Here is a 10,172-nt window from a genome sequence, read left to right as displayed (position 1 = left end):
ACAGTTCTGCTTCTTTGAAGACCAACATACAAGTGATCATCCCAGAAAATGACATGTGCCTGATGTAGACTTGCGATCCAGCTTGTCACCAGCATAATCAGCATCCAAGAATCCAACCAGATCAAACTCTGAGCCCTTTGGATACCATAATCCTAGAGTTGGGGTGTGAGCCAAATATCGAAGAATTCGCTTCACAGCTAAGTGATGCGACTCCTTTGGTGCCGCTTGGAATCGAGCACACATGCAAACATTAAGCATAATATCTTGCCTAGATGCACATAGATAAAGCAAAGAACCAATCATGGAGCGGTATACCTTTTGGTCAAACTCTTTACCATTGTCGTCAGGACCCAGATGATGCTTGGCTGGCATTGGCGTCGTGAAGCCTTTGCAGTCTTGAATACCGAACTTCTTCAGGCAATCTTTGAGATACTTCTCTTGAGATATGAAGATGTCATTGCGTTGCTGTCGTATTTGGAGACCGAAGAAGAACTTCAGCTCTCCCATCATGGACATCTGATATTGCTCTTGCATCATATATCCAAACTCTTCACTGTACTTCTGATTGGTGCAGCCGAAGATAATGTCATCCACATATATTTGGCACACAAACAGTTAACCATCATATGTCTTCGTGAAGAGAGTGAGGTCTAGGGAACCAGGTATGAAGCCTTTGCTCTTCAGGAAGTATTTGAGTGTGTCATACCAGGCCCGAGGGGCTTGTTTGAGGCCATACAGTGCCTTGTTGAGCTTGTATACCATGTCAGGATGTTTTGGATCTTCAAAGCCAGGCGGTTGTGCAACATACACTTCTTCTTCAATCTTGCCATTGAGAAAGGCGCTCTTCACATCCATTTGATATAGAAGTATGTTGTGATGATTGGCATAGGCCAGCAGTATGCGTATGGCTTCAAGTCTAGCCACAGGAGCAAATGTTTCATCGAAGTCAATGCCTTCCACTTGAGTATATCCTTGAGCAACGAGACGAGCTTTGTTTCTGACAACTTGACCATGCTCATCTTGCTTTGTTGTGGTATATCCATTTGGTGCCTATTATGTTGTGCTTCCAAGGATCAGGACGCTTAACCAGTTCCCATACATTATTCAGCTCAAACTGTTGAAGCTCTTCTTGCATAGCTTGAATCCATTCAGGTTCCATGAAGGCTTCTTCAACTTTCTTGGGTTCTGTTATTGAGATGAATGCGAAGTGCCCACAGAAATTTGCTAGCTGAGTTGCCCTTGAACGAGTGAGCGGACCAGGTGCATTGATGCTGTCAATTATTCTCTCAATCTGCACTTCATTGGCAACACGAGGATGTACAGGGCGAAGGTTTTGCTCTTGCTGATCATTGTCATTGTTAGTGGGATTGTCTTCAGGCTGAGCATTGTCTTCAGGTTGATCAGGTGCGGAGATGATAAGTTCCTCTTCAGGTTGAGCTTCAGAGGGTATGATTTCTCCGGTTCCCATAAGCTTGATTGATTCGCTAGATGGAACTTCATCTAGCATATTTGGGAGGTGCTCTCTTTGTGAACCGTTAGTCTCATCAAACCGCACATCCACTGTTTCAACCACTTTATAATGAAAGAGATTGAAGACTCTGTAGGAGTGCGAATCATTTCCATATCCAAGCATAAAACCCTCATGTGCTTTTGGTGCAAATTTTGAAGTGTGATGTGGATCCTTGATCCAGCACCTGGCACCAAATACTCTGAAGTAACTGACATTTGGCTTCTTGCCAGTAAGGAGCTCATAAGATGTCTTGTTCAGAAGCTTGTGAAGATAAACACGATTGATTGTATGGCATGCAGTATCAATGGCTTCAGGCCAGAATTTTCTTGGAGTCTTGTATTCATCAAGCATCATTCGGGCCATCTCAATGAGTGTTCTGTTCTTGCGTTCGACGATGCCATTCTACTGTGGCGTGTATGGGGCTGAGAATTCATGTGTGATGCCCAAGGTATCAAGATATGTATCAAGGCCAGTATTCTTGAATTCAGTGCCATTGTCACTTCTGATGTGCTTTATCTTGGCGCCATAGTTGTTCATTGCTCGATTGGCGAAGCGTCTGAAGACATCCTGCACTTCAGTCTTGTAGAGGATTATGTGCACCCAAGTATATCTAGAATAATCATCAACAATAACAAAGCCATAGAGGCAAGCAGTAGTAGTAAGAGTTGAGTAATGAGTGGGACCGAAAAGATCCATGTGGAGCAGTTCGAAGGGTCGAGTGGTTGTCATGATTGTCTTCGAGGGATGTTTGGCCCTCGTCATCTTCCCTGCTTCACAGGCACCGCATAAGTGATCTTTCTTGAACTTGACGCCCTCGATGCCTATGACATGCTTCTTCTTTGCAAGGGTGTGGAGGTTCCTCATGCCAGCATGCCCTAGCCTCCGATGCCAAAGCCAGCATTCTGAAGCCTTTGCTAGAATACATACGGCAAGCTGTGGTCCTGCCGAAAAATCTACCACGTACAAATCATCTTTCCGATACCCTTCAAACACTAGAGACTTGTCAGATTCCATTAGTACAAGGCAGCGATATTTTCCAAATATTACGATCATGTTCAAATCACAAAGCATTGAGACAGACATTAAGTTGAAGCCAAGGGATTCAACAAGCATGACTTTATCCATGTGTTGATCCTTTGAGATTGCAACTCTACCTAGACCCAGTACCTTACTTTTACCAGTGCCAGCAAATGTGATGTGACTCTTATCGGATAGACGTAAGGTTGAGTCCATAAGAAGGCTTCTTTTGCCAGTCATGTGATTGGTACACCCACTATCAATAATCCATTCTGAAGACACTGCTGTCATACCCTACAGTGCAGTTAGGGGGATAGGCTTCACGAAGAGAATTGTGAAGCAAAAACATTTGACGAACCAGTGGGTTATGAAAGCTTAGATCCAGATTAGGACTAATAGGGAGAGTAGCAAGCGATTCAGGAACGAAGTACATAATAAGACCATTCGGGCATTTGATCTTGCGCCCTACAAGATGTTTAAGGTCCCCAGCAATAGCATCAGACGATTTTGGTTTTCTGCTGGAGACCTTTCCCTGCAAAAGAGAGTTAAGCTTTCTTAGCCACCCATATCTTCAAGGGTGGCTTAGAAGCAATAAGTCTAAGTGCAGTGTCTGAGAACTTTGGCTTTGGAGCCCTAGCAAAAAGTCTTGCAGGCGGACAGTAGTACTCATAAGAATAAGCAGAATAGTTCTTGCTCTTATGAACATGGCGGTTTGATGAACCGCGCTCATATTCATAGGCCTGAGTATGGTTTCCCTGCAAAACATTTGCGTTAGTGCGACTTAGGTGAGTCCTCTACCTATATGACGCCTTTGGTCCGTATGAAGCCTGTGGTCTGAGGTTTGTCTTCTTCACGTGTGGTGTCATGATGACATTCACAAGAAGATTCTCCAGACACTTTTTCGGAACCCAGATCTTCTTCATAGGCGGTCCATTCCTGCAGTTAGTACCAATGTACCTGGCAAACACTTCACCATTCTGATTCTTAAACAGTTTATAGTTTGCATCAAAGGATTCATCAATGACAATGGGGTTTGCACAAGAGAAGCCAGATAGATTGGATAGATCTGCTGGAGATTCCTTTGCAGCAACCCATGTGGTTTTGGCCTACTGCTCAGGTTTCCAGTAAGAGCCATCAGCATTCATTTTCCTTACGAACCCAACACCCTCTTTCCTCGGGTTTCGGTTCAAGATCTGCTTTTTGAGGACATCACATAGTGTCTAATGCCCTTTAAGACTTTTGTACATCCCTGTTTCAAGCAATGTCTTCAACCTAGCATTCTCATCAGCAATAGCAGTGGAATCCTCAGCAGAGGGGTTAGTTCCCACATCAACAGTTGAAGATATTGCAACAGTAGCAGCAGTAGAACATTCAGCAACAGTAGTAGCATTATCACGCTCAATGCATTTAAGACATGGTGGTTCAAATCCTTCCTGAGCGGAACTAATCTGTTTGGCGTGAAGTGACTCATTTTCCTTTTGAAGATCTTCATGAGCCGCTCTCAATTTCTCAAGATCTTGCTTCCTTTGAAGATAATCATACGAAAGCTTTTCATGAGTTGTTGAGAGCGTTTCATGATGACTTTCAAGTTCCTCATAATTAACGTGAAGATTTTTTATGTATTCAATTAAGGACTCAGATCGAGTCATTTCAGCGCCTAACAGATCATCGCTTTTGTCTAACAGTTTTTGAATATGTTCCATGGCTTTCTGTTGTTCAGTTGCAATTTTAGCAAGTGTTTTGTAGCTGGGTTTTGAACCACAATCAGAGTCATCATCACTAGATGTTTGATAGTGAGTAGTGTGTGTGTGTTTACCTTGGCACCGCGTGCCATGAAGCAGTAGGTAGGAGCGGAGTAGTCCTTGTCATTTGCATCGGTGTCGGTGATGAGGTCATTGTCTTCAGTGTTGAAGATGGACTTGGCAACGTATGCTGTAGCCAGACTTTGCTGTAGCCAGACTTGCGATGCCAGAATCGGACTCCTCTTCAGACTCCACCTCCGCCTCCTCAGAAGCGGACTCCTCCTCTGAATCCATTTCCTTGCCAACAAACACACGTGCCTTGCCAGATGAGCTCTTCTTGTGTGATGAAGACTTTGAAGAAGACTTGGGAGAAGACTTTGAGTATTTCTTCTTCTTCTTCTTCTCGTCAGAGTCATATTCCTTGCTCTTCTTCTTCTTTTTGTTCTCATTGTCCCACTGTGGACACTCAGAGATGAAGTGGCCAGGTTTCTTGCAGTTGTGATATGTTTTTTTCTTGTAGTCATGAGCAGAAGCTTCATCATTCCTTGAGCTTGATCGGGAAGACTTTCTGAGGCCTTTCTTCTTGGTGAATTTTTGGAACTTCTTCACAAGCATAGCAAGTTCCCTTCCAATGTCTTCAGGATCATCAGAACTGCTGTCAGATTCTTCTTCACATGAGGAGACAGCTTTTGCCTTCAAGGCACGATTTTGCCCATAGTTTGGACTGTAGATATCTCTTTTCTCAGAAAGCTGAAACTCATGTGTGTTGAGCCTCTCAAGTATGTCAGACGGATCGAGTGTCTTGAAATCAGGACGTTCTTGAATCATCAGGGCTAGGGTGTCAAACAAACTGTCAAGTGATCTTAGTAGTGTCTTGACGACTTCATGCTTGGTGATCTCAGTAGCGCCAAGGGCTTGAAGCTCATTCGTGATGTCAGTGAGTCGATCAAATGTGAGCTGGACATTCTCATTGTCATTTCTCTTGAAGCGGTTGAAGAGGTTGCGAAGGACACTGATTCTCTGATCTCTCTGGGTTGAGACGCCTTCGTTGACCTTGGAGAGCCAGTCCCAGACTAGCTTAGATGTTTCCAAAGCACTTACGCGGCCATACTGTCCTTTGGTCAGATGACCACAGATGATATTCTTGGCAGTAGAGTCAAGTTGAACGAACTTCTTGATGTCAGCAGCAGTGACAACTTCTCCAGCCTTGGGAATGCCATTCTTGACGACATACCATAGGTCGACGTCAATGGCTTCAAGATGCATGTGCATCTTATTCTTCCAGTAGGGATATTCAGTTCCATCAAAGACGGGGCACGCAGCGGAGACTTTGATTATCCCTGCAGTCAACATAGCTAAAACTCCAGGTGGTTAAACCGAATCACACAGAACAAGGGAGTACCTTGCTCTGATACCAATTGAAAGTGTGTTATATCGACTAGAGGGGGGTGAATAGGCGATTTTTATGAAAGTCTTCAAAACGTGGAGGTTATGAAGACAAATGATAGAAATAAACCGATTACCCTGCAGCGGAAGGTAGACTACACTAGGCAAGCCATAGTCAAGTATTCAATAGAGTGAAAGCATAATGACTAATAGCAGCAATGTAGTAAGGATTAGGTAGGAAGATATTATGAAGCCAAACAGAACACGCAGTCACTCAGTGAAGATAAAAGATAGTGCAATCATACAATGACTTCACAAGGAGTAACAGTACGTAAGGAGAAGGGAAGGATGAAACCAGTGACTCATTGAAGACAATGATGTGTTGGACCAGTTCCAGTTGTTGTGACAACTATACGTCTGGTTAGGGCGGCTAGGTATTTAAACCTGAGAACACACAGTCCCGGACACCCAGTCCTGAACACGCAGCTCAGGACACCCAGTCCTCACCGTATTCCCCTTCAGCTAAGGTCACACAGACTTCGCCCAATCACTCTGGTAAGTCTTCAAGGTAGACTCCCAAACCTTCACAGACTTCGTTCACCGGCAATCCACAATGTCTCTTGGATGCTTAGAACGCGATGCCTAACCGGCTGGAGGATTCACAGTCCTCAAGTGTAATAAGTCTTCAGATCACACAGACAAGAAGACTTAAGTGATGCCTAATTCTCTTTGGCTCTGGGTGGTTAGGGCTTTATCCTCGCAAGGAATTCTCTCTCAAGGGCTTCGAGGTGGGTTGCTCTCAAACGACAAAAGCCGTACACTAACTCTGAGCAGCCAACCGTTTTTGGTTGTAGGGGGTGGGCTATTGATAGCCACTAGGCAACCCGACCTGATTTTTCCGAAATGACCCTGGGTCACTAAGGAACTAACACGTGTTCCAACAGTCAGATTTCAAACTCACACGGCAACTTTACTTGGGCTACAAGCAAAGCTGACTTATCCGACTCTGGACAAGATTCGCTCTCATATTCTTCACTCGAAGACATAGGTTTTGGTTAGGCATCACTTCAGTCATTCTGACTGGTTCTCTTGGACCCCACTTAACAGTACGGTGGTTCCTATGACTCAACAAAGAAGAAGAAAAAGAACTACGAAAGATCTAAGTCTTTGAGCTCCATAGGCTTCATGCGATGTCTTCTCTTGTCATAGTCTTCAATGTGAATATCTTCATATACCACCTTTGACATCAATGTCTTCATACATTTTTAGGGGTCATCTCTGGTAGGAAAACCAAATCAATGAGGGTCTTCTACCTGTGTTATCCTGCAATTCTCACAAACACATTAGTCCCTGAACTAGGTTTGTCGTCAATACTCCAAAACCAACTAGGGGTGGCACTAGATGCACTTACAAACCTACACAAGCGTACTGCATAACCGAGCAAGTTCACTGCATTTTCCCCCACAACGAACCGAAGCAACCGCACCGCATCATTTTCGTAGGCGTACTGGACTGCGTGTACTACTTTGTGTGGAATAACTAAACTGATATGGTTGAGGAAGTGTACTGTTTACCTCGTGTTGAAGTGATTTCTTGCGTTTGTAGGAGGAAGTTCTCTTCTTGTCCGTCTGCACAACTTTCGCGTTCGCCTGTGCAGTCCACTTGCCCTTTAGAAGTTCATGAGCGGTCTGGACGTTGCTCAAGGTGAACGGAGACGGAGGATTTGCTCTGAAGGTCGTTGCAGACTTAATCCAAGAAGCTGTCGTGGACGAAGGAACCTTGCGCACAGTCCTCCTTGCTCGAATTGGTTTGATGTCAAGGCAGCACCAATCCACATCTGATGAAGTATAGCTAATTGCAAGCCCGGAGGAGTTTGACGGTGGCACTACTGACCTACTGCCGTGGAAGAAGGACGATATGCTGGTGGGGGAGGCGCTGCTCGGTTTCTGCCATGGAAGAAGGCCGAGCGGCGATGGGCAGCGACGCTTCTTGGCCGCTGCGGCGGAAGAAGGCCTGGATGGGAGGGGCGGCGTCGCTGCCAGACACTGTCATGGAAGAAGGCAGGGAGGGGAGGGGAGGTGGAGCTCCCAGGCCGCCCTCATGGGAGAAAGCCGTGAGGGGAGGGGCGACATCGCTTCCAAGCCGCTGCCGCGGAAGAAGGCCGGGAGGGGAGGGGCGACGGTGCTTCCAGGCCGCTGCCGCGGAAGAAGGCTAGGAGGGGAGGGGCGGAGGCGCTCCCAGGCCACTGCCGCGGTAGAAAGTCGGGAGGGGAGGGGAGGCGGCGATCTAGTGGGGGATATGCAGAATAAGGCTGGTGTTATTAGAATAAGACTCTTAAGGGGTGTTACCATAATAGACCCACCATATATATATATATAGGTGATCCATCACGCCATTTGCACAATGACCAATGGTAGTAAAAAATTGAAGCAACCTATGAATGTCATGTTCTATAAATGATTTGCAAAGAATACCTTGTTTCTTGGATAATTATGAATAAGCACAACCACAACCACACCAAGAAACATATGTATAACCAGATTCAAAAACATACCCATAACTATTGCTATGTGTCATTGTCATATTATCTTGCATAATCGCAAGATAGATATCATGATATTTATATGGTTCATTCGTTTTCACTATCTGCGCAGTCTCCTCCATGGGCATGTCCATTTCCTCCACGTTGTGAGCCCCAAGATTGAAGATAAGGGAGTGCTGGAAGGAGTGCACCATTGATAAGGAGGTGGGAAGTGGACTGGGGAGCATATGATGGTGGACCGAGGAAGTGCCGCACTGAGTGCTCTATTTATAGGCCACCGCAGAGGCGGCTGGCGGCCGGCTGGAGTTGGTTGAAGGGGGCGTTTGTTGGCGGTGCACCAGCGACCACACAGATTTAATGCCCTGGCATGGTGCGAGGAGGAGGAAGGTCAATTTCCTTCCCGTGCGAGCTCTTCGCTTTCATTTTTAAGCATCATAATGAGTAAGGCAAGAGTATTCGATTGTTGATGTATGGCCACTACTTCGTGGGCTCCCTCTACCTCTTCGTTTGCTTCGAAAGACTAGACGCCAGTGGATCACTTATAGACGGCGGTTGCATCATCTACCTCCTTGTGTGTCTCGAAACATCATATGCCTAGATGGACGTTGTATGGTCCCTGCTTCGTCTGCCTCCTCGTCAATTTTTGCCATACCGTCTGCCTCCTCGAACTGTTCTTGGCAACCCCCCTAGCAAATAACCAACACATTCTCTTCCCAATTCCTATCTATCAAACTCACCCTCTCCCAAATGCAGCCTCGCGCGCACTCTCTACAACTCCGGCAAGTAGATGAAGTATATGTGTTGCTCAGCAACACCATACGTCGAGGAACAGGACGTGTGATAGGGGTAGGGTTGTCCCGATCTTTCGACAATATGATAACTATCAATTTGGTGGAGAACGACTTTCACGATCCAACAACAGATGTGAAGTACGTTGCACCTTAGTAATCGCTAAATGAATCTCCAAGAGGTTACTGATGATGCTGGAAGCACGATCAGCCTGACCAGGAAGGTCTATTCCTGCAAGCAATCAAAGAACGAGAAAGAATATGATAAAGCAATTTGAATATTGTGAATATATGTGAAGTATTGATAAAGTGGGGATCAGAAAGCGGTCTTGGTCTGGTCGTTGGACACAAATGAAGTACAAGAAGTTGCAATGGCTAACTTTTAACTAAACAAATCCCAAGTCTAAACGATGCCTTAAGGGTTGTATTTATAGGTGAAAGATAGGGGATTTCGTCCAACCTTTGCAAGGTGCGACCAAAATACTTCCTGAGTCATTTCCATTCAATGCAGACTCTAAAAATAGCCTATGAAGTAGTATTTTGAAATTACATGGGCCTCGCCAAAAATAAGGCGGCGCAACATCAATAATAAGCTATGGACGAAATTTTGCCATACTGTATATTTCATCCATCCTCTTGTATGTCATCATGGTAGCTTCAAAGTGCGGAAATCCTCAATAGGAACTTTGTTCTAGTTCCCTTTGCAGGCGCCTTCATTTCCATGCTTGATCATGCTCCAATGTGGTAACACCCCTATAATTAAGCTATAGTGAACTGACCCTAATGATGCCTTGTCATCTTATTTTACTATGCTTAATTGTCCCTTAATAAAAACCAAACTCAAATTTAAATTGCAAGTCAAATTATTATTTCTTCAGACAGTAAAACAAAAATGCTGGTTGTGTTGCAAATATTCACTAAGTAATTTTCATGAATTAACCAACATCATTTAAATTATTAAAATGCCCTTAACTTCATTGAAATCGATCAAGCAACATTAAATTGAGCCATTTCAATTTAAACAAATGTTTAAGCATTTCAAATTAAATTCATTTAATAGCAAAAGAAATAGAAAACATAGACAAAATAGAAGACATAAAAAGAATAAAGAAAAGAACAAAAACTACCTGTTGGACTGAGCCTAAGTGATGCACAGTGCAGCCGAGCCCACTAGCGGAGGCCTTTCA

Source organism: Triticum urartu, chromosome 6A (assembly GCF_056163025.1).
Source record: "Triticum urartu cultivar PI428250 chromosome 6A, HENAU_Tu73, whole genome shotgun sequence".
NCBI classification, from domain to species: Eukaryota; Viridiplantae; Streptophyta; class Magnoliopsida; order Poales; family Poaceae; genus Triticum; species Triticum urartu.
The sequence above is the reverse complement of the archived record's forward strand: the minus strand, read 5'-3'. Positions refer to the sequence as shown.